Source organism: Molossus molossus, unplaced genomic scaffold (assembly GCF_014108415.1).
Source record: "Molossus molossus isolate mMolMol1 unplaced genomic scaffold, mMolMol1.p scaffold_m16_p_7, whole genome shotgun sequence".
In the NCBI taxonomy this organism is placed as follows: Eukaryota; Metazoa; Chordata; class Mammalia; order Chiroptera; family Molossidae; genus Molossus; species Molossus molossus.
In genome coordinates this window covers 29,419,812-29,444,451 of record NW_023425401.1, presented here as the reverse complement: position 1 = coordinate 29,444,451, position 24,640 = coordinate 29,419,812, and the positions used below count along the sequence as shown (strand labels likewise).

General features: G+C 36.9%; 1 protein-coding gene and 1 pseudogene across 2 annotated transcripts in view; one reads left to right on the top strand and one right to left on the bottom strand.

The window, feature by feature from the left end:
• The window catches only part of UMAD1 (UBAP1-MVB12-associated (UMA) domain containing 1), a 237,189-nt gene that overhangs the window by 52,980 nt on the left and 159,569 nt on the right, over positions 1 to 24,640 (top strand). The window lies entirely within an intron of this gene.
• On the bottom strand, positions 9,447 to 9,783 carry LOC118620278 (annotated as a pseudogene).

The following is a 24,640-nucleotide window of genomic DNA, read 5'->3' as shown; positions in this document are numbered from 1 at the left end:
TAATATTGGTTAATAACATTATATAAATTCCAGGTGTGCAACTTTATAATACATCTGTACACTCCCGTGTGCTCACCACTCAAACTCTACTCTCTTTCCTTAAAGTTATCTGCTTGAAACAGACATCTTATGGGTACCTTTTAGAGCAGTGGTTCTCAACCTCCCTAATGCTGCTACCCTTTAATACAGTTCCTCATGATGTGGTGACCCCCAACCATAAAATTATTTTTGTTGCTACTTCATAACTGTAATTTTGCTACTGTTATGTCTTAGGTGAACCTGTGAAAGGGTCCTTGGACCCCCAAAGGGGTCACGACCGAGTTTGAGAACTGCCGTTTTAGAGACTTTAAGAAATGGCTAACATAAGATACAATTTGAAAAATTATTGTGGCCTCTCTCTGGCAGTTCTGCTCAAACTTTTCTTCCAACTTATCGTAATAATGCAGGAGCATAGATATACACCCCCTAAAAGCCTTCGAGATGGGCACTTAGCTTCACAAAACTCCCCCTCTCCCCCCTGGAATTGGTGTTATCTTAAACTCAAGTGAAGATTGAGCAAAAAAAGAAGAAAAAAAAATTCCGGTGAACTTTTCACTCAGTGCATAATATAGCTGTGATGATTTTAATATAAAATGCGTTAAATTATTTAACATCAAACAGAAAATTAGATGCTGGGAGACTTGCTGTGCTTTTCCTTTGTTGTCATGTATCTTCTAAAATGCCTCATATACTCAGGGGGTACTCATCTTCCAGTTCGAGAAGTATAAATCAAGTTCCTCAGTTGCTTAAATGACTGTCTCATGAGAGCAGAAGTGTTCTAGAGGACAGTGCTGATATTCCTTCAGTCCACTTCAGAAGGGCTGTTCAGTGGCCTTTTTGGAGGGGAGTTGCTTGGAGTGGATTTCTTTTCAGGCTGACTTTCTGCCCATTTTACTGTCAGAGTGTACAGTTCCATGTTTAAAAATAGCGAATTTCTGCACTTAAGGTTCTTGCCAGAAAATATGTCATAGATCTTTTTGTTAAATTCTCAAAATCTCAGTAACAAGCAATATTAATGGCGGACTGTCTGAAAGATAAACAATTCATTCATTACTCAGAATATGTCTTATCCTTTTTTGGTTATGATTGTGTGAATCTGATGAAAAATGCCCATGTAGCCATGGGCCCAGTATTTCACCTACAAGTTCAGGAGACTCATAGAATCCTTGTAAACCATTCATGGATTTCTAGTAAGTTAATCATTTCTTCAATAAATATTTATTGAATGCTTACACAAATACTTACTGAGTGCTCATGGTTTAGACACCGTGTTGGTAAGCACTAAGAATAAATATATCTGTTTCTGAAGGGAATTTATTTATAGTGAATTGCTATAAGCTTCATCAAGTCTTTTTTTTTTTTTTTTTTTTTTTGGTGAAATTAATGAAGTAAGATATAGATAGGTCAATTTTCTGTGAGAAGGTTGCAAAATAATAACAATTCTCATTTTTTTAAGTAACTATTTTTAAGTAACTATTTTATTAAGTAACTATTTTTTAAGTAACTATTTTCTGTAGTGTTTTTTTTTTTTTTTTTTTTTAATTGTTATGTGCATTTCCCCCTTCATTTCCACCATCAGTTTCAGCCAAATTGGTAGAAATTTTGATTGAAAAATGGCTGTAAAGAGACTTTCACTGTTTTTAGAACTTGGCTTTTTCCTTAGAAACCACTTCTTTATCCAGCCCCTCCTGACTTAACAAAAAGTGTTTGAGAGTGAATCATGGCAGACTTGATTCTGTCTGAATATTTTTTCCTATTTTGTAGTATATCATATAGCTGGAGATCCTGTTTGGCCAGTTCAGTCCACGCTTTTGACTATCAAGTAACCAAGTTGTACTGTGGGTGGTGCAGCTTTAACTTCTCAAGTTCTGTTTGTGGTGACCTCTTTCCCCTTTCCTCCTCCAGTCCTCTTTATTATCACCTGACTCTCTTCCTTAGTGGTGATTTAATGGTAAGGTGAATGAGAATTTTGTCTTAAAAGGAACTCATCTCAAAGAGAGTTGGAGCCAAAGAGTAGACCCTGATTTTTCCTGCAGCATATAAACAATGAGTTCTGTGGATATTGGTTCCCCCAGCTCTAGGGGGCATTGACTTCACTAATTATGGGAACATCAGATCTTTCTTGGAATGCTTTTGTTTTTTTCCTTCTTAGGTAATTTGTTTCAGCTAGTAGAATGAGTTTTTGTAAAGTAATGCAGTGAGTTTTTAGGTCTCTTAGATTCTTTTTCCAAATGATGATTTAAAAGTTAAATATGATATTACAATATTATTGACTATATTCTATGCTGTACTTTACATCTCTGTGACTATTCTGTATGGTGTCAGATGGATACAAGATTTATCAGGATGACCCCTTAGTAAATTATATAATCTCTAATCATTGGGTTGTACACCTAAAACTAATATAATATTGTATGTCAACTGTAATTGAAAAATAAAACACTGTTTAAAGTAAAAAACAAAGTTAAATATGTTTATGCTTTCACCATTCATAAACCTGAGCCTCAGGTTAAAATTTCAGTTTCCTTAGTTCCTTAGACCTTGATAAGAATTTATGAATTAGAAGTACAGATTTATTTTTACTTCCATTAAAATAGAAAATCATTAAACTGTTTAAAAATAGTGGCACCAGACTGAACTAAACAGGAGCACTGGAAAGTTTCACTCTCGAAATGCTGTTGGGAAAGCGAATCCCTAGGGTGGTCCATGATGTGAGGCTCTAATCTGTGAGATCATCTTGGAAATAGATGTATTTCTAAGTTTAGGACCAGAAAGACTACTTCCTTCCTCCAGACTTTTCACGTTTATCTTCAAAGCTCTTGAGAGAGGGCAGATATATTTTTTAATTCCACAACTGCCGAGGAACCACAACTTGTGAGGCTCTGTAGTCTTAGTGCTCATTTAATGCCTTGCAACTACTAGGTGGTCAGAAAACATTTGTTGCGTGAGAGAGAGTGGATAAATTTGCATGGGAAGACCTCTAAGCTGAGCTCTGGATTATAAATAATAATATTTACATAAGCGGAAATAAGTCTTGTGTTTATTTGCCTTCAGATTATACTCAGAAAATGATATTTAAAAATAGGGTTAAGTTCTGAAGTAGAGAAAAAAGAAAAAGTAATGAAGTATTTTCTTCTCATGAAGTGTGGTGGTATGTTACCCACTTATAAGACATAAATATTTAGAGATGCTCGCTGAAGTAAGTGACTCATTTTGGGGGTGTGTGGGAGGAAACCCCACACCCAGAAATTTATGGTAAGAAAAAATAATTTATGTATAATTCACCTTTGGATGTCTACAGACATTTTGTTGATATTTCAGTCATGTGTTAGGCATTTAATAAGTTATGTTCTGTATCCCCAGAGAGAAAAACGTGTGAGGTAGAATGGAAACCATGGTACCATTTGAATATACACGTATAATTTTAAAGAATGAACTTGGTATTTTCCCTGCTAACTGTGGGACTTAAGGCCCTGAAAACTCTTGTAAAGATGAAATTGTGGCTGATAATGTAAAACTTTCGGGGAGCCCTGGCCTGTGTTGTTCAGTGGTTGGAGCATCAGCCTGCACACGAAGGGTCTCTCTCTAGTTTGTTTCTTGATCAAGGGCACATACCTGGGTTTTCCGTTTGATCAATGCCCTTGTCTGGGTACATGCGGGAGGCAACCTATCCATGTGTCTCTCTCACATTGATGTTTCTCTCCCCACCCATTTCTCTAAAAAGCAATGGAAAAAATATCCTCAGGTGAGGATTTACAAAAAATAAAAAATAAAGATAAAAAACCTTACGGGGAAACTGAGGTTAGGGGCCTGAAGTTGGAGGTCTATCTGTGAAAACTTTTGCTTTTGCTAAAGGAAACCAGTAAAGCACACTAAAGACAGTCTGCGTGACATTTTACACGTTGAATTAGTGATACTGGAAATTGTACTGCTTGATATCATTTAGCATCCCATTTGCCAGAGACATTCTCAGATCCCTCTCCCATGCCTGTAAATTTGTGTTGCTTTGTTGCAGATAAAATATTTATAAAAAAGCATTTTTCTGAGCCACTCCCCCCCCTTCATTTAAATGTGCTTCCTCTTTCTGCTTTTCTGATTCAGAGCTGACCTTGGTCTCCTGCCTTATAGGTCCTGCCCAGGTGTGGTCTTAGAGAAGTGTGTTTGGGAGGCTGAGTGGGAAGCTTAATGGAACAAGTGTCAGTGTTTACCTGTGTTTGCCTCCCTATCTGTTTATCAGCTCCCCTTCATTATAATCATGTTTTAGCAGTTGTTGGTCTTTTCCCATGTTTATTTCATAACAAACCCTTTCACCCAGTCTCTGATCCTTTGCTCTTGCAGGGTAGCTAAGTATGCTACTTCCTGTCATCTCCCTTTATCTTTTCTACAATTTCACTGTGACAATTTCTGCTTTTCTTTGCCATCATCTATACTTCTCTGTTTCTGACCTCTCTCATCTTCTTTTATGGATTTTCCCAACAGGAAGGGTCATGATTTATAAAAAGAATCAAAATCCATGTTGAAATTCAGGCAGAAAAAATACGTGGAAATATAGTTACATATCGTTGAATTTTATAGACGAGATCTCAAGGTAGAGAAGTGATTACTATTTAGATGTATAATCATCTCCCTTTCCCATTATTTTTGTCATTGAAAGCTAGATTTTATAGGATAAATTATTCATAACTTGGCTTAAAAGCTATGGCATTTGATAATATCGGGACAGTAATAGGCTATTTCACATTTTAAAACTCTAAATTTATATTATCTAGCTGTTCCACAGGTTGGTAATACATTTAATAGTCTCCTTCAGGGTCTGCAGTTCATGCTCCTCAGACTTCAAAGAAATATAGAAATAGTTCAGGACACTTTTAATGTTATATGTTTTATTAGATCTTGTTTTTTAAATATGGCATTTTATTTATGCATTAAGATAGAATTCTTCTAGCCTGAGAGGCAAGATGCCTGGGTTTCAGTCACACTGAAATGGCTTTTATATAAACTTGGGTGTTCTTTTTCTCTAATACTTGAAACAGATATTCTCATTTAAATTCTTATTCCCTATATTTTTCCTGGTGCTTTTTAACTCTTTTTCATTTCCAAGTGAGTAGCCCTCGAGTATGAAAATAAAAGGCAAATATTTCTTAATATAATAAACAAATACTTTAAAATAAACTATTTTAAGTGATTTTCTTTATTATTATTATTTTTTAATCCTCACCGGAGGATATTTTTCCATTTTTTGCACAGATAGAGTGGGAGGGAGAGAGAGGAAGAGAGAGAGAGAGAGAGAGGGAAACATCGATGTGAAAGGGACACATCGAGTGGCTGCCACCCGCACGACCAACCAGGGCCGGGGACAAACCGCAACCGAGGTACATGCCCTTAGCGGGAACCGAACCCGGGTCTCTCCGGACCGCAGGTGGATGCTCTAACCGCTGAGCCAAACCGGCCAGGGCTAAGTGATTTTCTTTAAATCGAATCTCATTTATTCTCTCACCTCTATTATAATTTCTGAAATGTGTTTTGATGAGTAAAATTTGATCATAAGTTAAGATGCTAGACTATCTACCCTAAGTACCTGGTTTTCTTTTTTATAGAAAATAAGGCAAGGTAAGCCAGCTAGTTTGTTTGTTGATGAACAGTTGCTATGCCCACCTGTACAACTTCATTGTCCTAGCTGCAGGGGAAAGGCACTCGATTTTTACCTATACAGTTTTTCAGTCTGGTTGTAGCATACATTTATTACATGTTCTTTGAAGTTGTAAGACCAGCCACAACAGAATTTCACAGAGAATACTATCAGCCAGTCTTCTAGTAGCACTATGCTCACTGAATGGACTGCTTGCTGCCTTTCAAAATTCTTGCTTTTCAAACTTTCACTGACTGGCTCTTCATATAATCGAGAACAGCTCTAGGTGTTACTATTGTCCACTGAAATGGTGATTAAACTCCCCTTGGTGTTTGCAACTCTTTTTGCCAAGATTTTGAAAATGTGCTTAAAATGTGGCTTCTACATTCCTTGAATTACTGAATTTGTGTGTTCTTGTTTAAGGTTGCTGTTTATACTGATCTTTTATCAAAATTTGGCTAAAGAATAAACTATCATTCCTACTTATTTTACCTATGTAATCCTAAACTTTTTAATATGAAAAATCATTTTTCTAGGACTTTAATTTTTTGTTTATTAAGTAAAAAGAAACTGTTCATTGTATGGATGTACAACACACATGGCAAGAATATCTTATTAATTAAAAAGAAAAACATCTTTTCTAACCTCTACTGAATTCTAGAGGCCCCGATTTGGTTTTAACCCCCCTGAATATAAATACCTACAATGCAGGCAGGGCAAACAATTTGTCCTGATCAGCTCAGAAGCTGAGGTTGAGTCCCTGAGAAGTTTTTACACTTCTTTCTTCTTGGGCTGGTGAGATGTTTTAATTATGAAATACAGACATACCTTGGAGCCTCAGAAAATGTCAAAGAGATACTTTAATGGGGTCTATGAAGTCTTCCCTTTTCTAACTACATATCTCTGTGACTATGGCTTTTCTTTAATATGCTTCAACCACGCAATATACCACAACAGCCTGAATGTAGAAGCAGAAAGAACCCAGCTGTCTACTCATAAGCCAAAACTTAATATATTTTTTTCTTTATTGATCTTTAGAGAAAGAGGAAGGGGGAGGGAGAGAGAGAGATAGAAACATCGATGAGAGAGAACAACAATTGATCACCTCCAACATGCCCCCCTTCCCTCACTGGGGATCTGGCCCACAACCTGGGCATGTGCCCTGACTGGGAATTGAACTGGCGACCTTTTCGTGCATGGGTTGACGCTCAACCACTAAGCCACACCAGCCGGGCTCATAAGCCAAAACTTAAAGGAGATTTGCAAAAATAATGCAAATAATACAAAAGAGATAATGCCTCCCTATTCACTACATTTTTTGTTTTAACATAGCTATTTTTCATAAAAACATGCTATTTGTGTTAACATGTAAAATAATTTTAAAGGAATTAATACATATTTAAATTTCTTGCCCTGGCCAATTTGGCTCAGCAGTTAGAGTATCGGCCCATGGTCCAGAGAGACGTGGGTTCTGTTTCTGCTAAGGGCATGTACCTCGGTTGCGGTTTGTCCCCGGCCCTGGTTGGGATCGTGCAGGAGGCATCTACTCGATGTATACCCTTCACGTCGATGTTTCTCTCTCTCTTTGTTCCTCACCCTTTCATTCTACCTGAACAAAACAAAAAAAAAAAAAGGAAAAAAATTTCTGTTTTGATTTCTAATATGATAAAATATCAGTAGATATAACTGACATATAAAAGCTTTTTGTCCAGCCAGAATGGCCGCCATCAACAAATCCTCAAACAAGTGCTGGCGAGGGTGTGGAGAAAAGGGGACTCTAGTACACTGCTGGTGGGAATGCAGACTGGTACAGCCACTATGGAAAACAATATGGTGTTACCTCAAAAAATTAAAAATTGAACTTCCATTGACCCAGTGATCCCACTTCTAGGAATATACCCTAAGAAACCTGAAACACCAATCAGAAAGAATATATGTACCCCCATGTTCATAGCAGCACTATTTACAATAGCTAAGATCTGGAAACAACCCAAGTGTCCATCAGTAGATGAGTGGATAACAAAGCTGTGGTACATCTACACAATGGAATACTATGCAGCTGTAAGAAAGAAAGATCTTTTGCCATTTGAGATGATGTGGAGGGACCTGAAGAGTACTAAGCTAAGTGAAATAAGCCACTCAGAGAAGATAAAGTACCCCATGATCTCACTTATTTATGGAACATCATGAACCAAATAAGCTGTCGATCAAAATAGATCCAGAGTCATAGAAGTAGAGAACAGACTGACAAACCTCAGAGGGGTGGGTCGTGGGAGGGGTGGGAAGAGATAAACCAAAGAACTTATATGCATGTATGCACAACCAGTGGACACAGACATTAGGTTGGGGAAGGCAGGAGGAGGGTGGGAGTAGGAAGGAGGGGGTCACTGGGGGAAAAAAGGGGGGACATCTATAATACTTTCAACAATTAAGAAAAAGCCCTTTGAGGTCCTCAGTAATTTCTAAGAGTGAAAAGAGGTCTTGAGATTACAAAATTTAAGAACTGCTATCTTAGAAAATTGCTTCTATAACAGAGTCAGTCTAACTTACAGTCTTTAATCACAAAATGGTCAACATCTGAAAAAAATAAAGATGTTTTTATTTAGGTAGAAGTAAAATAGTCAGGGAAGATGGGGCAGATCCTACATAGGATTCATTATTTGAGTGGAACTGGAGTCATGCAAAGAGCAGGTAAATGTGCAGAAGAGGAATGATAGACACCACAGGACCCTCAGTGCTCCTTGGCATCTGTAACACAGGACTGCGGATGCTCTTCATGACGTTGTCGTTATTCTGAATTGAAGGGAGCTCCTGTTCTCACCTGTTGTAAACCAGGCTTCGTTTTTTAAAACTTTTTATGATGGTGAGAAGAGAACTCAACTTAGATCAACTCTTACTGAAATAACTGCATAGCATAAGAAATGAGCATATGAACTTGAAGATGATTATAATGAAATTTGTATAACTGATGCACTACAATTTAGTTTTTCTCATTATTAAGACTGTGTTTTGGAAAAATAACTGGCTTATAAAAAAATAGAATCTTTATAGTTTCTTTAAGTGCATGTTATTTTTATTTTTACTTTTATTATTATTATTTTTGTTAATCCTCACCTGAAGATATTTTTTCATTGCCTTTTAGATAGAATGGAAAGGAAGGAGGGAGGGAGAGAAACATTGATGTGAGAGAAAGACGTCGATCCGTTGCCTCCTGCAGGACCCCAACCGGCATCAGGGATTGAACCTGCAACCCAAGCACATGCCGCTGACTGGGAATCAAACCCACAACCCCTCAGTCCGCAGGCGGATGCTCTAACCACTGAGCAACAGGCCAGGGCTCTTTGCAGTTTTTAATCGTAATTACCACTTACATTATTACAGTGTTTTGAAGTACTCCACTGAATGAAATGAATGAAAAGTAACTTTAAATGTTCTATAAAGGTTTAGTCATGATGTAAGCATAACAAAATAACTGTAGGATGAAGTAAGTAAAGTGGGATTGGGTCACATGCCTTGTGCAGCCTGTACCCAGTGTCTATATTCAGTGTATTCACAAAATGTTTAATACATATTTTATATTATCATCTGACTCTAAGTACTATACTTATCTAATCCATTATTTTGATAATCATCCGAGTATTTTTATTATAAGGCAATTAATTATAATGCAGTCTGAAACTGTTGAACATATTTAATTTTTTAAAAATATATTTTTTATTTATTTTATTTTATTTTATTTTTAGAGCTCAGCTTTTATTGAATGTGTTACAAAAGAGATTTAGTAAAAAAGACCAAAGCACGTGTCATCATCAGACCCTCAGATCCTTCTTCCTTGGCTTGCACTTTCTTCTCCTCAGCTGGGGCAGCAGTCGTGGAGGGGCAGGACCTCCCGCTGGGGCAGCACTGGCTGCTGGGGCAGGTCCGCCAGCCCCTGCATCGCAGATGAGGCTCCCCATGCTGACATTGGCCAGAGCCTTTGCAACTAAGCCTGGCCAGAACGGTTCAACATTTACACCTGCTGCTTTAATGAGGGCATGGATTTTATCCTCTGTCACCTCATCATCGTGCAGGATGAGGGCCGGGTGGATGCAGAAGAGCTCCGAGATGGAGGCCATGGTGCGGCCGAGTGCTGGGCCAGCGCTGCCGGGAGCGGTGGTACTTGCCAGATGAAATGAGGGCCGAGCACCTTACGGCAGCTGGTGAATGGCCTCTTCATTGATTTGAGAGAGAGAGGAAGGGAGAGGGAGAGAGAGATAGAAAGATTGATGAGAGAGAACATCGATTGGCCGACTCCTGCATGCCCCCACTGGGATCAGGCCCACAACTTGGGCATGTGTCCTGACCGGGAATAGAACCGGCCACCTCTTGCTGCATGGGTCCACGCTCAACCACTGAGCCACACCGATTGGGCTTGAACATATTTAAAAACAGAATGTGATCTATAATTTATTATTAGAAACTTTTTTTTTCCTCACCTGAGGACATTTTTGCATTTATCTTCAGAGCAGGAGAGAGAGAGAAGAGAAACATCAATGTGAGAGAGACACATGAGTGGTTGCCACTCACACGACCCCAACCGGGGCCAAGGACAAACTGCAACCGAGGTACGTGCCCTTAGCGGGAACCGAACCCTGGTCTCTCTGGACCTCAAGCCAATGCTCTCACCGCTGAGCCAAACTGGCCAGGGCTATTATTAGAAACTTTTGTTACTATTTTTGGATGGAGAAAAACATGCATGAAATCACTATTCCCTAAAGTAAGCTATGAGTCACCAAAGTGATCATGGAGGCTGGGTTTTGAAAAGAAATTAGATAATGCTCAGTAATGTTTGTGTATTGAGTGATTTGGGGAAGAGAAAGAGGAGAGATGAGTGAAAATAGGTGAAATTTGTGTTCAATCAGAACAAAATGGATAACCATCATTTGAAAAGAAGAAAAATCATCAAAGAAGTCTAAAAAAATAATTATTGGTGTAGAGTTGAGGAGATACAGTGAGACTAACCATGTTATCACACAGGTTTGCTGATTTGTGTATGTATGATTGGAGGAGACAGGGACAGTTTCAGGAATAGCAGGACACAGGAATTGCACTCAGTTCAGGGATCTTAATAAGGAAAATTAAAACTGATAACAGTGCTAACAATATATAAAGTAAGTTTGGTCTTTTCAGCACTTTCCAAAGCCTCATTTAAATTATGGCTAAAAACATTAGGTACTATTATTTTTTAGAGCTGGGGAAAATGAGGTGGTACACAGCTTAAGTAACCCCTCCAAAGACATACACTAGTAGGTAATAAAAATAATGATGGTATCTAATTTTAACTCACTCAGTCCTCACAGCAGCTCTAAAATTTAGCACTTTTATCCTCAACTACAGATGGGGAACTAATTGTGAGGGAGGTTGACTAACTTGCCCAAAGTTGCAGGTACTAAGGGCCAGAGCTGGGCTTTTAAACTACATTGTTCGAGTCTCTGCTCTTAACCAGTACATTCTACATCCTGTTGTTGTTTCTGTTATTTTTAGATAGACCATCCTAACTTAGATTTTAAAAATAATTCAGTACAAACAATGGCAAAGGTGCCTAGGATCCTAATGTTATCAGGGAAATTGGGGTGTCCTCCTCCCCAATGGGTGCTGGGGGTGGAGTCCTTATGATATTTCGAGAAAGGGAATTTTCTAAGACCTGCCTGGGAGGATGAGTGATTTTTGCTTGCATGGAATTACATTCCTGGGTTTCCAAAGTCCTATTTCACTCATAGAAGAAGTGCACCTGGGGTTTTGGTAAATCTAAAAGCCAAGCCAATGTCCAGAGCTATGTGTCGCAGCCAGGTCCAGTTCAGCATCAGGCGAGTTGCAGTCCATTAGTTCGTTGTGTGAGAGGTCCACATGGCCTGGAGCCACACAGGAGAATGCAGAAGAACGCACTCCAAGGAACAGGAGTCCCAATAGCATAAAAGGAACCAAGAAAAACCAAGAGTACAAGAGATGGAGTTTCTTTGTTTAGGAAATTAAGCACCCCAAATTTCCATGACCTTGCAGTGGCTATGCCCATTCTGGCCAATGACCTGTTCCCAGGTGTGACTGACAGGCAAGTACCTTTCCATGTCACCCCAACTTTATTGGGCATGTATCTCTTTTCCTCCTTGCCCAGTCCCTTCCCCCAGTGATCTTCGAGGGAATAGACCGGGGGCTTCCTTTGGAGTGTCAAATTGTAGCTTTCTGGCACAGCAGTCCAAATGACATGCTTATAATATTTGGCCTTCCCTTTGTTTCTTTCTTGTTATTAATAACTAGGTTAATTACAGTGGTATCATTAACAGCAGCTCAGGGAAATGATGGCAAGTCTTTCTAAAAGCAGGGTTTATGTTCTTATTCCCTTCTTATCTTTGAAGTCAAAACACTTTGAATCAGTCCCTAAAGGCAGTAGCATGACTGTGTCAGAGTCGTCATTAACTAGTATTGACAAGTTGTTTTCTCATTATAAATACATGACTGGCATTCTTTGCATGGCAGGATTACTATTTCTGCACATATTTGAGTAGTTGAGGTTAATAGGCAAAAATCAGTTTCTAAAGCCCTGTGAATACTGGTCTATGTAGCAAAAATTATATCCGTTATAGTAGTAAGCTCACTGACCTGCCTACAGTATTAATATGGAAAGCATTTTATTATCAAATTACTGTAACTTAGAAGACTTGAGAATCTATCCTTATGGATATCAAATTAAATTTGTAACTACAGCACTTTTTACTTCACTTGAATGGCTTTCTTGGAAGCCAAAAGCCTGTGTTCCTTTTCTAGCACCATCATCAATGTTGCCTTCAGTAAATCATTTCAACATGTTAAACGTATGTTTCATTTGGCAGTGGGAATACCATATGCCTTAGTGCAATTTTGTATAACTGCAACTGATTTAAAAATATGAATATGTAAAATAATTCCGTCACTTATTAAGTAGCATGCATTTTATGCTTCATAAATTTAACAAATAATAAGAGAATAGCTGATGTTTTAGAACTTAAAAATAAGAAGCCCCTCTTTAGTTTTGTGTGACCCGGAATTCAGCTTAATTTTGCCTTAAGACTATTCTTAGTGTTAACATCAGGTGCTTTAAAAAAATCAGCCAAGCTATCCTTAGATATTGAAATTCCTTTTTTGTTCAGAAATGTCATTAACTTGAAATATAAAGATGCTTTCTAAGGAAACTGGTTTGCCTAGCCAGATCTTTTAGTGTAGTTACTTTGTGATGTGAGCTGCAGAACCCAAACATCGAGGCTGCTTTCCACAATGCCTTGTTGCCCAGACAGTGATGTCATGTTTTAAGCATGTTTAGTTTGCAAAGGTCCTGCTTTTGATCCTTTGGTTGTCACTTTTTTTATGCAGCTCCTCCTAAATTACAAAGGTACTGAAGTAATTTGCTTCATTAAGGTCTGTTCCTGACACTGTTGTATTTCATTCGTCATTCTTCTTTTAGCCTCCTTCATTAAGATCTTATTCAAATTTGGATCATGGCTCTACTGCGACATCCATGCCATTATCATCTAAATAGCAATTACATATTCAAAAACAACAGCTTCTCCTTAACTGTCTGTAACTTAACATTTTACATGGATTCAAGTGGGAATTAAGAAGAAAATGAATCTTTTCTTTGTGATTTACAACCCTCCCTTTCACCCTTGATTTACTAGTAAAAGTTGAATAAGCTACTTGTAGACGAAGGAAGACAAAATTATTGATTGCTCAACTTTAGTTATGTGGAAGCATATACATTATATATTGATCCTATATTAAACAGTTACCTGAGTGACAGTGACCCAGATTTAATCATCCATTTATTTATTAGACAGCATTTACCATTTGGGGTATAATGGGACCAGGTTTAATGCTCTATTAAGAAAATAGAGCCCAGGCTGGTGTGGCTCAGTGGTTAGAGTGTCGGCCCTCAAACCAAAGGGTCACAGGTTTGATATCCGGTCAAGGGCATGTACCTGGGTGGTGGGTTCCTTCCCTGGCCTTGGTTGGAGCACATGCAGGAGGCAACCAATTGATGTGTTTCTTTTACATTGATCTCTCTCTCTCTCTCTCTCTCTATCTCTCTCACTCTCTCTCCCCCTCCCTTTCTCTCTCCCTCTCCCTCTCCCTCTCCCTCTCCCTTTCCTTCCTTCTACTCTCTCTGAAAATCAATGGAAAAACTACCCTCAGGTGAGGATTAACAAAAACAAACAAAAATTAATATCTTTTACAAAAGCAGCAGTCCTTTATAACTTGAAACATTTAAAGGAAACCTTATAAAATGATTCAATGTATTTGTCCTTTGTAGGATAAACTTCAAAAATAGAAGCAAATTGTACTATTGAAATGATTTACTTTTGTTTTGGCCATCTTAAAATTATATTTTATAAGCAGTAAATATTAAGCTGATTTGACTGAAATGAGCAACTGTGGTTGCTGGAGACAAAGGGTTTCCACAGATAGAGTGGGCATAACTAGTAGGGCTTGATTTCGCCGTTAATGTGTGGTATCAAGGAAAGTCAGTACAAGGTACCAAATACACATATGTATATACAGATACAGTAGTTATATTATGGATCTCTAAAGAATTTCTTAACCAGCAAAAGTGTGTGTGTGTGTGTGTGAAGGAGAGAGGGAGGGGGAAGAGGGTCCTAACTATTAGAAAGGCTAATTATCTATTCAGTAAACAGTCTTTTGGTGCCTTGCATAATGATCTCTTACATAGTTTGCAAATTTCTTGTCATGGTTAAAGAAATTTATTTCCTCTTTGTTGGAAGTGAATTTTTCTTTTATATCCATATTCTCAAATTTATTAGAATTATAATATGTGTGAACAATTATATAACTCAGGAAGTTACTTTCAATGTAGATCCAAGTGAGATTCTAGGCTAATTTTTCCAGATATGCACATCAGAAACGTGTTTAGTTGTGGATCCTCACCATCCAGAGTCAGAAAGACTCATCCTTTGTCATCTCACCATCTTTTTTTTTTTTTTCAATTCTCACCCAAGAATAGAAGATCTGTTTAGAGAAGGGGGATGGTGGAGAAAGAGAGAGAGAGAAGAGACATCAGTCGGTTGCCTCCTGTATGCACCATGACCGGGGATCAAACCCACAACTTAGATATGTGCCCTGACCAGGAATTGAACCTGCAGCTTTTTTGGTGTACTGGAGGTCACTCCAACCGACTGAGCCACCCAGCCAGGGCTCCTCTCACTGTCCTTTATGAAGATGAATCGTGAGGAAAAGTTGAAGAGGACCAATGTTGATGTCCATTTCAAGCATTGCCAACGAGGAGGGCAGGATGCTCTAAACAAAGCCGCAGAAACTCAGGAGAGAAAGTAAAACAGTGGGAGCCTTAGAGATGAAAGAGAAGTCAGGCACCGAGTCTGCAAGGCCAGAGTGAGGCTGGCCCGATGAGGAGGGCTTTTTCAGAAGTCATCTGTCCCAAACAAAGGTCTATTTGTTGTGTCCTGTATTACATTTTGTAGTGTTGCTTTGTGACCAACTGGGGATAAGGTCGTTGGAGTGACAGATCTTACCAGATATTATTTTAAACTTTTGCTTGTGCTGTCTTGGTCTGCTATAACAAAAAGTACCATAAACTGGGTAGTGAATAAATGGCAGAGGTTTACTTCTCACAGGTCTAAGGCTGGGAATTCCATGAGCAAGGCGCTGACAGTCAGTGTTCGGTGAGGGCCCGCTTCACCAGGTTCATAGATGGGTCATAGGTTTATTTTCAGTGCATCCTCACATGGTGAAAAAGGCAAGGGAGATCTCTGGGACACTCCCCCCCCCCTTTTTTTTTATCCTCACCCGAGGACATTTTTCCATTTTTTGTTCATATAGAATGGGATGGAGAGAGGAAGAGAGAGAAACATCGACGTGAAAGGGACACATCGAGTGGCTGCCACCTGCCACCCGCACGACCAGCCAGGGCCGGGGACAAACTGCAACTGAGGTACGTGCCCTTAGTGGGAACCGAACCCCGGTCTCTCAGGACCACAGGCTGATGCTCTAACCGCTGAACCAAACCGGCCAGGGCATCTGGGACACTTTTTATAAGGGCACTAATCTCATTCGTGAGGGCTCTACCCTCATGACCTCATCACCCCTCAAAGGCCCAACCTCCAGATATCACCCTGGGCATTATGTTCCTACATATGAATTTGGGGGTGGGGGGCACAATCGATTGCATATGCAAATCTCCATTTTTAAAATAACCTTTCAAAATTATTTTAAAAAATTATAAGGTATCTAGAATGACAGTGTAGTAAAGACTCATGCACCCAATTTGAGAAATAGAATTTATCGTTACCTTGAAGTTTCCAATCTCATTCTTCCTTACTCCCAACTCAGAGGTAACTTCCCCTCTCTAAATTCTGTTTCGCATTTTTTCAATCTCTTTGTTAAAATGTTACCATATTTGTTTATATCCCTAATTTAGTTTCATATGCCCTGGAAGTATATATAAATGAAATCACAATCACAATGTATATACAATATTCTTTTTTTTTTCTTGGTACGTGCCCCCAGCGGGAACCAAACCCGGGACTCTCTGGTCCGCAGGCCGACACTCCAACCACTGAGCCAAACTGGCCAGGGCTATATACAATAGTCTTGAACAATTTATCTTTACTATTCAATATCATATATCTGGGATTCATCCATATTTCTGCATGTACCTTTAGTTCTTTTTGTTGTTGTTGTTTTCTTAATCCTCACCCAAGGATGTTTTTCCACTTATCTTCAGAAAGAGTGGGAGGGAGGGAGGGAGAGAGAAACATCGATGTGTTGTGAGAAGGACACATCCACGGCTATCTCCCACACCACCCTGAGCAGAGCCAGGGACAAACTGCAACTGAGGTACGTGCCCTTGACCGGAATCGAACCTAAGACTCATTGGTCTGCTGGCCAATGCTCTAACTGCTGAGCCAAACTGGCCAGGGCAGTTCTTTTTTTATTTGACATTCATTGTATGAATATACTGAAGTTTATATATGTGTTCTGATGATGACCATCTGGGGTGTTTTTGTTTTGTTTTACTATTTATTACAAGGAATGCTGTTTTGGACATTCATAGGCAGAAACAAAATCTCAGTCTAAGCATTATACAAAAATTACTAAAATTGACCATGGGCTTAAATGTAAAACTATGAAACTATTATAGTTTTATAAAACTATAATCATTTAAAGATTTGAGGATCTAGAGAAGTTTAGAATTTAGGCAGAGTTGTTACACTTGACACCAAAAACACCAAAAAGTGGACTTGATCAAAATTAAAACCTTTTGCTTTGTGAAAGACCAGTAAGTGGGTGAAAGACAAGTGACAGTGTGGGAGACAGTACTTGTAAACCACATATTTGTGAAGGGACTGCTACCTGGAATTTAGAAAAACTGTCAGATTCAACAGTAAGAAGACAATCTAGTTAGAAAATGTGCAAAAGACATGAAGACTTTTCACTGAAGAAGATATACAGATAGGAAATGAGCACAGGAAAAGTTGTTCAGTGTCATTAGCAATTAGGCAAATATACATTAAAACCACAGTGAGGTTTCTTTGTTATATTTTAAATCCTCACCTGAGGATATTTTTTCCAGATAGAGTGGGAGGAAGCCGGAGAGAGAGAGAAACATTGATGTGAGAGATACATGGATTGGTTGCTTCCCACACGACCCTGACCAGGACTGGGGATCGCACCTGAAACCCAGATATGTGCCCTTGACCAGGAATCGAACCCATGACCCTTTGGTCCTTGGGCCTACGCTCTAACCACTGAGCAAAAATGGCTAGGGCTACATTATTTTTAACACTTAATATTGTGAGACAAATTTTTATGAATCTGATGGGTGTAAAATGGTATCTCATTATGGTTTTAATGTATATTTCCCTAATTATAGAGAACTTTATTTCTGTTTAGTAGTCATATGTGTTTTTTTCTTTTTTCCATTGTTCTATTGTGTTGTTTACCATTTTCTTTTTTATTTGAGGGGTCTAGATATAAATATTTTCTGAGTTATGTTGCATTTTACAATAACCCAGCTAATGGCTTATCTGTCTCTTTATAAGTTGTGTCAATTGATGAAGAGAAGTTTTAATGTTACTGTTTACTTTTTTTGCTAATTTTTGGGAGTCCCTTCTTTCTCTGAGATCAGAAAAATTTTCTTTTTTAACATCTTCTTAAAGTTTTGTTATTGACTTTTGTTATAGTGTGATGGGACCCAATTAAATATTTTTTCATATGGATAACCAATTTTCTCAGCACCATTTTAGATGAATTTTTTCCTCTCACTTTTCTGCCAAGCTCTCTTACACACACACACACACATTTGGTTCTCTATTTTCCTCTATCAGCATATTTTTCTTTTTTTGAGAAAATTTCATAAAGCTTACTATAAGACTGTATTATCATTTTCTTCTTCAAAAACATCTTTACCTTCCTTGGCCCTTTGCTTTTTCATGTGAATGTTAGAGTTTACTCGTCTTACCCATGATAAATAAAAATAAATAATAGTGAATAATCAATCAACCAAATAAACTCACCCACCCTGTTTTGAATTTTGTTGAAATTTTATTGAACATATAGATTAATTTAGGGAGAATTGATATAATTACAATATTCAGTTCTCTCCATAAAAAGCTAAAAAATGATAAGCAAAAACTAAGGAACCAACATAAGAAGTTAAAATGAGACTAGCAAAACAAACCGGAAGGAAAATGTGAAAGAAAAAATAATTAAGGTAGAAGCAAAAGATAGTGAAATAGGAAATTTAAAAAAATGCAATAGAAAGGAATAATAAATCCTAAAGTTGATCTATGAAAAGACTAAGGAAGACAATTGTAAAGGAATAAGACAATAATATTAGAGGGAAAAACAGAACATAACAACAGATATCCCAGAGAGTAATTTGTGTTATTTTAATCAGTTTGTAGTGTTACATATTTCTTTTTAGTTTTTTAAAATAAATTTTATTTTGGTGGATATTTATATCCACTTAACCACTTAACTTCTTAATGCTTTAGGATATGGACACCTTGGTAGACAAATCTGCTGCTGATATTTTAACAACTCAAGCTCTGTAAGCCCTGGCCTTAGCCTGTTCTTGGCTTCTGTGGTTTCATATCAAGATCAAGAATAAATATTATTGTGCCCTGGCTGCTGTGGATCAGTGGTTAGAGCGTCGGCCCGCAGACAGAAGGGTCAAGTGTTCGATTCCTGGTCAAGGGCACGTACCTGGGTTGCAGGTTCGATCCCCGCCCCCCGAGCAGGGCCTGTTCAGGAGGCAGCCAATTGATGTCTCTTTCTCACATTGATGTTTCTCTCTCTCTGTCTCTCTCTCTCTCTGTCTCTTTCCTCTCTGTCAATGGAAAAAATATTCTTGGGTGAGGATTAAAAATAAAAAAGGAATAGGTCTTATTTTTTAAAACAAGGACAGGGTAACTTTGTATTGTTTTGTCTCAGTTTCATAACTTTCTGTTAACATGTATGTGACATCTCAAATATTTATTGTTTTTGTAAGAAAACTATTGTTTCATTGTTTTGAATTCTATTAATCTTGATGTTTGATTTTTTTACTTTTTAAATGCACTTGATTATTATCATTCTGTATATATTTGATTGGTTTCTGGATTATTTAATTGCTCCCTATTCACTGTGTAGCTTAATACTGTTTTACCTAGAATTAGTGGTGAAAGCGTGTTATATGTTATATAAAGGACAAAAGTAGTAAGTCAAAATGTGAAATTGATCTAAAATCTTTCATATTAAGGCAGAATAAGACAAGACTTTGTAGTACTTGAGTTCAATTGCAAGCATTATCATATACTCTTTTTTTTTTAGATGTTAAAACTTGGTTTAAAAAAAAGGAGAATCATGTTTAAATTAAGTTTGAGAAATGCTCGGCTTAAAATGGTTAAAGATGTTTCCCAGTAACTTTTTAGTTCTCAGTTCCTATGTCTTGAAAATATCTAATTTTGGTTTACAATATTCAGCAAGTTCCATACTGCCTTAAAACTCCCTTTTTTAAAAAAAATAGGATCTTGCAAAACTGAATATTCTGTTGAACCTACATTAAAGTACTGCTGAGACTAACTTTCAAAAAGTTATTGCTTGTTTAAAATTTCAGAAAATCCTGGAATTACACATTTGGAAATCTTTAAAGTTTTACATAATTAAAATGAATGAACTTGTATTAATTAATATCAGTGCCTAATATATGCCAGTGCTTTCAAAGCACAATGACATATCTGATTTCATTTTGTCTTTGAAACAGCCCTGAACTGCTGTGGGTTGGCTACTTCTGGAATCATTAAATCCTCGAGTTAAACATGTCTGTTCTGTAAATGCTGCTAGAAATTCCATTCAGGAATTCTTAACTTTGTTGCTGAAATTCTTTCCATCTTATTGGTTCATTGAAGTAATACATTAGATGAAGCATTTTTTCTTTTCATTAAAGAAAGAACAGTATTCTAATTAATTAAATTTTTTACCTGTTTGCACAATTTAATTTAAAAACTATGTGAGTGTATAAAGGGAGTAACTATGTCTACCAAAAAGAAAGAAAAGTAATCTAGGAATCGGCATTAGACTGATTTGCAGATGTCTTTTAAGTTCTCATGTGCTTAAAAACATTCGGAGATTGTGTACAATTAATTATATTTTGAGTTTATGTAAGAAAGGCTGAGAACTCTAATTGGATGGCTCTATTGCACATAAAGGCCTCAGCCCAAAATGTTGTTTTGTGATGAGCTGGGGATAAGGTAGTTAAAGTGACAGATCTTACCAGATATTATTTTTAGCTCTTGCTTGTGCTGTCTTTTTATTGATAATGACAGTTTTATTGCAGTCAGTTATACCATGTGGTTGAAACAGTTCTCCAAAATGATGACATTGAAAAGCAGATGAGGAGGCAATATAGTAAAAAAATGGATTAAAAAAAAAAAAAAAAAAAAAGATGGAATTGCAGTTGCCTTAGGCAGCAATGCAACTAGAACTAAAAAATTACAGGTTTTTGTTATAGGCAAATCTACAAATCCTAGAACTTTAGAGAAAAATACATTATACATTTTTGTGGGTTTTTTTTTTTAACCAGATGGACTCTGAATTATTTATAGACTTTTCCCCATTAATATGTACCTTCAGGATAGGAACACTTGAAATAAACTTACCTGAAATGACTATGCTCCCTGTTCTGAGGACCTTAGAGAAAGTGACCTAAAAGCAATAGTTTCATATTGAATGTAATGTCCTTGCTCTAACCTTTGAATCAGAAGATTTTGCACTGTTTAGAGGAGATATAAAAAAAGAATTCTGAGTTTTATTTTGAGAAAAAAGTATGAGAACTGGCAGTCATATAAAGTAGATAACATCAAACATTTTTAAAATAGTATAGTGATAGCTCAGAGCAAAATTTCCACTGAAGCATTTAGTAAACTTTGATGAAAACTATGATTTAAGAATATCCTGAATTACAAGAAGATACTAAAGAACAGTTTGCTGTTGTTGTGTATGTGTTTTTAATGATCTCAGACAAAGTGAAGACTTTTGTGGATTAGTAAGAGTAATGTATGGTAAACAAAGAGTCACTGCTTTTTTTTTTTTTTTAATGAAATTATGGATGATACAGAAACCATACAGGTTGTGACAGAAAAGGATGGATCTAAATATGAAGAGGAGGAGATAAAAGCAATCCAGTACCAAAAATTACTCATGTCACAGTTACAGATGCCCTAGAAATAGTTTTATGTTGTATTGAGTAATAGCATGAATCTGCGTTCAGTAATATTATAATACAGGAAGGAACAATGCCAGGAAAAATTGTATTTCTTCTAAATAAGTTCACTTTATTAAGTGGCTATAATTTATTTGTTTTGAATGAAAATATAATGTTTAGGGCATTTATTTTTTAAATGATTTCCTGTTGAACTGGATTTTTATTAAATGGAGACGTGGTTCCCATCACATTGGATAAGATGTACTCTAGTATAGTTAATTCACCCATTTTTTTCATTTTAGGGCATCAAAAATATGGAGTGTTTGTAAAACAACTTGTATTTTGAGCAAATAAAATAAATGTTAAGTAAAAAAAGAAATTAATTGTGATTTTTGTGGTTTGGGAACTGTGGTTTTGACAAGAGTGAGATTGAAATTTTGACATAAAGATTGTGTTTAGATATCACCACTGCTATGTATGCTTAAGTTTATAGCTGGCCATAAATAATTGCCAGAGTAACATTTCTGTCATATGAAAGCCCTTTTCTGGAGAGTTGCCTATTAATTAAACTTGATGTTTAACGGTTATTTTAGATTATTAAGCAGAATAACTGAATGTACCATAGATTCTATTTACATAGTGGTGTAGCTTTTAGATGTCAGGAAAATCCAGTTTTTAGAATCAACACAATGATTCATTATTTGAGCAGTGTTGAAGAACCTGTTAGCAGAATGTTTATTAATTTTATATTTTTGTTTAATGAACATTATACATTTTAGATCAGATAATAAAGTAAAACTGGTATCATTCATTTGGGAAGGAGAAATATTGCAGAACTGAGTGATTTTTTTTTTCTCAAATAATGTGTTGACTATAATTTGAATGTGTTATCTTTATCCCCAAAGGCCTTTTGAAATATATTGATGAATTTCTTAAAATATACCTTATTTTAATCATAGAACTATTGTAATATTTTTGATGTTTTATGTCATACATGATGCTATGTGTGTGGTGAGGGCATGGGTTTGGTTGTCTGTTACGGTTTATCAATGTATTCCAAGCTCTTGTGTAAAATGAATCAGTTATTAAGAAACAGGGAGTAGCCCTGGCCAGTTTGGCTCAGCGGTTAGAGCGTTGGCCTGCGGTCTGGAGAGACCCGGGTTCGGTTCCCGCTAAGGGCACATACTTCGGTTGCAGTTTGTCCCCGGCCCTGGTTGGTCGTGCGGGTGGCAGCCACTCGATGTGTCCCTTCACGTCGATGTTTCTCTCTCTCTCCCTTCCTCTCTCTCCCTCCCACTCTATCTGTACAAAAAAGAAAAATGTCCTCGGGTGAGGATAAAAAAAAAAAAAAAAAAGAAACAGGGAGTAGAAATGTTCAATCGAAATTTTTAAATATATACCTTCAAAATCATACTTTAAAGTTATTTTGGAGAAAAAAACTATCTGCCTAAAAAAATGAAATAGAGCCTTAAAAAATTAAGGTTATTTGAAAATATGTATTTTATTACTCTTCATTATTGTCTACATCCAAAAATATCCTCTTGTAACTTCTTTTCTAATTAGCTTCTATGGCTCTGATGATGCCAGGATTTTATTTTTTGTCTTGTTTGGAAAGTTCTTCTGATTTACCTCATCTCTTTGTATAGATATCTTTTTTTTTTTTTTTTTGACACAGGCATTTGTTAAATAGGGACAATAGCAAGCAGTAAGAAAGACTGCCTGTGACAGGCAGAAACCTATTTTCTTTCCTTCTGATTCTCAGAAGCAATATCAGCCTAATCTTTATTTTAATTTATAGAAATACTTTAAAAGAAACTTCTTTAAATTATGACATTGATTATAAGGTGAAGCTGAGGAGCTGGAGAAATCTTTTTTTTTTTTTTAAACCTCAAATCAAGTTTAGAAACCACTGATTATGCTTAATTTCCTTAGAATTTTCTAGTATGTTTAATTTGAAGCGAGGTGAAAATGGAAATATTTTAAAATACAAAACAAATATACTGGGAGATGTCATAATTTTTATTTTTAAAAATGTTTTTTTAAGAACAGCTTCTTTCTGCCTTTTTGTTAAGATTCAGTGATGATTAGCTAAAAACACCTTTGGGATGGATTCAGAAGACCCAAACCATACAGTGGTGCAATATGATTGACAAGTGGTAGCGGAGGGTCACAACTGTGTGATTCTGAAGTCTCCTCTATTTGAAACCAATTTTCAGAGTCTTGAATTCCATCCAGTACAGAGTACACTACAAATGGAAAGCTTAAACTGGAGCAGTATAATTAGGGTAAGCCACTGCATCTGCACTTGTGTCGCAGCAACTGAATTCGAAACCAGCTGCAAAATGGTGACTAATCTCCCTGGCAAGCCCACACGAGAGCGCAGCACAATAAGCCAGCTTCAGCCTCGTGAGCACGTGTTTCTTCAGCTCGCTTCTGAGCAGGTGATGGTGATGATGCAATCTGATTATACTTTTGAATGTATTCTACCCACAGTCAATAGTTGAGTCTCTCAAGGGATTTCACAAAAGACTTCAAACCGACTATATGTTGGTTTTTTTTTATTCGTTTCAACTCTAGAAGGTCATGGCAACGAATACATTTTTTTGTCTCCTTAATAACTATAGTGCTTTGTAGTACCTTATCATCTTAATTTTGGGAGGTTTGAATTAATTTTTACACGTGAAATGAAGAGAAAAATAATGTGGAAAGAATAAAGTACTTGAACTTGGAACTCTTACTCAGAATTGTTCATGACTACTTATAATGATCAATTAAAATAACTGAACTGCCCAGACTGTTTAATTCTGTACCAACAGGAGATGGTGTATCAGTGGGCTAGGCAGTGTTTCAGTGGTACGTAACCTTTCCATATGTAGAGATGCACCTACCTAGCTATGTAACCTGTCCTGATGAGGTGATATTTAACAGTGTCTTGAACATGAAAGGTGTTTAATAAATACTCAGTTTGACTTGGACTTGAGCCTTTAGTTTTCATCTTTAAAGGGAATAATAGTTTATTCTAGTATAGCACAGAGGGATATGGTGAGGATGAATTAAGCCATCTGTTTAAGAACGTATGTCATCTTTAAAGTGTGGCAGGACCTAAAATATAGTCACAAGTATTATTTCAAATGAGTAGTTCAGAAATAGAATATTTGGAAATTGCCTGTTAAACTTAAATATTAAAGAAGTTATAGCTTGCAATAAAGGACATGAACTCCACAAGACCATTAAAATAGAACTTG